This window comes from Leuciscus leuciscus, assembly GCF_965113295.1.
Source record: "Leuciscus leuciscus genome assembly, chromosome: 14".
Taxonomy (NCBI): domain Eukaryota; kingdom Metazoa; phylum Chordata; class Actinopteri; order Cypriniformes; family Leuciscidae; genus Leuciscus; species Leuciscus leuciscus.
Window position 1 is genome coordinate 27,173,791 of NC_138738.1, and position 5,098 is coordinate 27,178,888.

Sequence of the window (5,098 nt, forward strand, 5' to 3'; positions counted from 1 at the left end):
GTGGTCTCTGCACCATTGCTTTTAGCTCTTGCATAAATAAATAGCAGCTTGCTAGACATTATTTTAAAAAGTTGGATTTCCCATTAGTGGCAGTGGTAGAAAAATGAAATGTATGTAGTAGACAAATGTTGTCTGGTTCCTTGTGAAAAGTCTGAATATGATCAATTAAATTCTGGGAAAAGTTTCTGGGAAACATCACAGGCCAATTTCATACCAGTCTTAGCTAAGTCATATTACAAACATTGTTTGTGTATTTTTATTATTGAAACAGGAAGTTGGAGTGGGACATAAGCCTATTGAAACTCATCCATGAGTCATGATTTACTAATTGCTATTGCTAGTCAGAAATGGGTGGTATTAAGAGGAGAGAGGGCATTTATGAAGGGGATAATTTACTCACTTTTATATGGAACAACGCTTAGTGCAAAAATGGCTTTCAAGTCATGGAGCTTTTACTAACGAGCTGATGACTTGAATCAGGTGTGTTGATTAGGGACTAAATCATATTTAGTTCTGCAGCACATTTAAAAACAACACGTTGTCACCAAGAGAAATCAAAACAACATCAAACAAACAAATACACAATGGATTGTGTAACTAATGACATTTTAACCTTGGCTGCATCCAAAATCGCATACTCTCTTGAGTAGGTACTTGTTTGGAATAACTACTCCACAACCACTAAAAAAGTACACTCTGTATAATTTGAATGTGTGTAGTATGAATGTAATCTGGACATATTACATTCGCCATGTTTTCATCATCACGTAACCTTCCAGCGTCAGTTGTGTCGTTTCACTGCCATTCACAAATCCTCTCCTGTAGCCTATGGGATAGTAAAGTGTCCATTGTATGCACACTTCAGAATCTCTAGTAGGTCATCCGGTTACTTTTTGCCGCCTCTTTTATGAGTACTGTGAATTCGGACGTACTTCTTTTGTCACATGCTTTGTCTACTATATAGGGAACTTTGCGATTTCAGATGCAGCCCAAGACCTTCCCTGAATCCCTCTCTCATACCCTCCATTCATCCTGTCCAACAGACATGCCTCTGAACCAATTTTTTTTTACAGTCTATGCTCTGAACTGAAGTGCAGTATCAACATGCATTGACAATCCAGTTAACCACAGCAATGGTTATTTAAAGTTGCACTTTACAGTTAAGTCGAATCCGTATGTTCGTATGTTTGGTGCACAAACACATTGCTTCGCTTCAGAAGGCCTTTATTAACCCCCCCCCGGAGCTGTGTGGAGCACTTTTATGATGGATAGATGCACTTTTATGGACTTCAAAACAGAAATGGCCATTCACTGCCATTATAAAGCTGAGAAGAGCCAGGACATGTTTTAATATAACTCTGATTGTATTCGTCTGAAAGAAGAATGTCATATACACCTAGGATGACTTGAGAGTGAGTAAATCATGGGCTTATTTTACTTTTTTTGGTGAACTATCCCTTTAAGTTCTGTTTCCACTGTCGGGCTGAAAGCACCCCAGAGCGCTACCCTAAAACCTGCCTTAACACGCCTCCATAGAACGATGTCACACAACCCCACCATTTCACCAGCTGACTGAAAACTAGCTAGATATCAAAATGAGCAGAGGTGTCGCAATATGCCTGGAGCCCTGCATTTTGAGGGGGGCCCCGAGGGCTGATCATTTAAACAATCAGAAATGTTAATATAAAGACGCAGCAGCATCTCTGCATCCCCTTTAGTGGGGCCCCCTCTCTCGTTGTACTGGTTATCCTTTTTCAAACTGGCACAGCGCTTACTCGCGGTAGGTAGTAAAAGCATGATTTGATTTGTTAAACATGAAGAGGATAATCCGTCTGGCATAGCCGCTCAGTCTAACGTTAACCTAGATAAATGTTCGCTATTAGGCGCATATCCAAGTGTTTGTGCGGAGTGTGGAGCGAGCTTACTGCATGACATGGAGGCGCCTGTGCGATCACTTGCATTTTTGCAAACTACTCCATCATTTATGGCCATACAGATAAAAATAATACATCATTTGAAACTACTTTTATTTGTAAACTCACAATAACAAGAAAACCTTGTGCTTTTGCAAAATATAGAAAACAAACAGGGCGCGCTTTCTGCAGTCTCAGTCTCCGTGAACTGGAGCGCGTCTCAAAAAAGTCAGCGTATTCTTTCCTCACAGACATGAAAAATATATCTATATAAAGCTTGAAATGTCTACTTTTAAACAAACAAATCTAATGATTTATGTGTGTGCTTGAGCATGGAATATAATTAGTTGTTAAACTAATAAAATAAAGATTAAATTAAGATGCTAACCATATATTTCTATATGTAGGAGTATTGCTTGTTCCCTTTCACCACCACACAAAGGACCTTTTTTAAGGTGACAATCCGTTATTAATATGAAGATTGTACTGTATCTTGAAGATTGTTGTATTGTATTGTATCTTCTATTATAAAGATGAAGATTGACATTTCGTTAGGCTAATTAAAAATAAGCACTTTAATGTTGTAAAGAATAAACAATTTATGTTCTGTTAGATGTGTTTTGACTACTTTTTGTATGTTGTATAATTAAATCTCTAGGTAATGAAGATATATTAACAAAAATAATCTTTTAGAAGGGCCTCATTTGCCTGGGGCCCCCACTCAATGTAGGTTCACCTCTGAAAATTAGCATGACAGATGCAAACGTTTACTTAAAGACTTCAGAATCCAACATCTATATTTGACCAATGTTTTTTTTTTTTTTTAAATGTTACAGTGACAGTAATGTATTAATTGCTGTCAGGAGCGCACATCAATCATGCTGTATCACACTGGTACCATTTAACATAAAAAGAGAACACACACCAATTCGCTTGCACCTGCTCCTGCTTTTAAGTCCAAAGGCTTACACATTTAGAAAAAATGTATAAAATATCATGTTTATGTCACATTTCCTTAGAAAGAAAGAGTGAGCATTTCTATAAATTTTCCACGAAATGATGCGATCTCTCCCGTCTCACTATACTTTCAGCCAGAGCAACAGAGGGAGCTCATGAGAAAAAAAAAAACAGAAGTTATGAGTTAAACACATTAACTGTAGTGCATGATTTTTTTTATGACATGCGGATGCTTTGTCCGGTATCAACAAAGGCACAGAGAAAAGACAGAAAATATTAAGCCAAATAAATACACGATGTCCATGTTCTTCAAGCAGTCTCTGGTATTTTTTATAAATGTGTATTTATTACCGCGTTATCATAAGTAGCCTTTAGCATTGCATATAAATATATTTCTGCCTGATATGGTGATCAGAATCCCCAATGGATCACAAGGACGTTATTTTAAACACTCGCTGGTGTCTGAAAGTGAGTTTTGAGCTGAAAATGTTTTGTTTATGTCTTAAATGTTGAAATTGGCTTGTAGCCTGATGTAACAACATGGGGAATGAGCAGCGGTGTCCTGACTCAAGTAAACTCCGCCTTTGTTCATAACCACTCCTCAGGCCCCAGTTGGCCCGCTTTGGACCAATATTCGGGGGGCCAAAAACCAAGGTTTACATACCATCATACAAACCATGAACTCTTGGTTAATTAACCCAACTTTGCTTACTCTGGGTATGCCAGTTGCAAAAAAGTGGCTGGTAGTAATTCAGTCAACCTAGTGAATGGTGAACACACCATGAAACTGATGCTAAGACGAAGCGTGCCATACTTCTTCCTTCTTTTTTAAAATAATAATAATAATGCATTTTATTTAGAGGTGCCTTTTAAAGCACCCAAAGACAACTTAATGACAGTCATAGAATACAAGGCAGCAATGCAATAAAGCAACAGTTGTTTAACATTAAGATACAAGATTTTAAATTGATCAGAAAAAGCTATTAAAGTATAAAAGCTATTTAAAAGTAGTAAGACAATCACTTTCTTGTACAAACTGTGGAAGTGAATTCCAGAGACGAGGAGCAGTACAACTGAACGCCCTGGACCCCATAGTGGATAAAAGAACAGAGGGTAAGGGAAACAGATGAGGATCTAATGGTGGCAACCCTGTATGGTGCTCAATACTGAAATTGCTTTCACACATACATAGGGGACATGTACAGCCCCCATGACATAAGTTTCATCATCAGCAGAGTATGCATGTAGCTTGATTTTTCTAAAGCCAAAAGTATACTTCGGTTTTTACATGTACATGACGGTATGTGCACAGTGCACATGACGCGAATTTCGTCATTAGCACAGTATGCTTGTTTTGGGGGTTTTTTTGCACTAATTTGTTTCCCCACAATTATAAATTACTTTTTTACTGCTCAAGCTCTCTTTTTTTTGTGACAGAGACCTGGCTCAGCCCTGGTGACTTTTCAGCTCTAAAGGAACTTTTTCCTCCAGACTGCCTTTTTAATTCTCCAAGAACTGTAGGTCATGGAGGTGAAATAGCAACAATATTCAAGAACTGTTTTAAAGGGATAGTTCACTTTGAAATTACATTTTGGTATGTTTTAGCTTACCTCAAGGGCATCCAAGATGTAGGTGTCTTTTTTTCCGCAGTAGTTTCAATTTTGATATTTTTAGGTCAAACCGTTCTTGTCTGTCAGTCATATAATGCAGGTCGATGGTCACTGTGTCAAAGAGCATGCACAGAGTCCAAATTAAAACAATTCCCCATCGTCCAAATTAAACAATTCCCCATCGTAAGTACACATTGAAGTCAAGGCCGGATTTACCACCGGGCCGATTGGGCCGGTGCCCGGGGGCCTCCGACCTCTAGGGGGCCTCCAAGACCCCACTACTGTGTGACCTTTTTTTTATTTATTTTTTTGTTTGTTTTTTATTCAATTAAAAGAAAATTAATTAATGAGTTTGTGTGTATGTGTGTTAACAATAATTTATTTGCACACAAAAAAGTATGATGATCAGTTTTTTGGCTGTGTCGGCTGTGTCTGATGATGACGAGCCAACTTACCGCGAAAACTGTTGATAGCGGCAAGAAAAAATACAACAACATGGATAAAAAACAGTGGAGCCACAAAACGCAAAGCTAAAGGGGAGAAGGATAGCAGAGAGAATTTAATTTGGAGTAATATTTCAACCATCTCCACTTTTTTCAAAAGTCGACTCGGACTCAT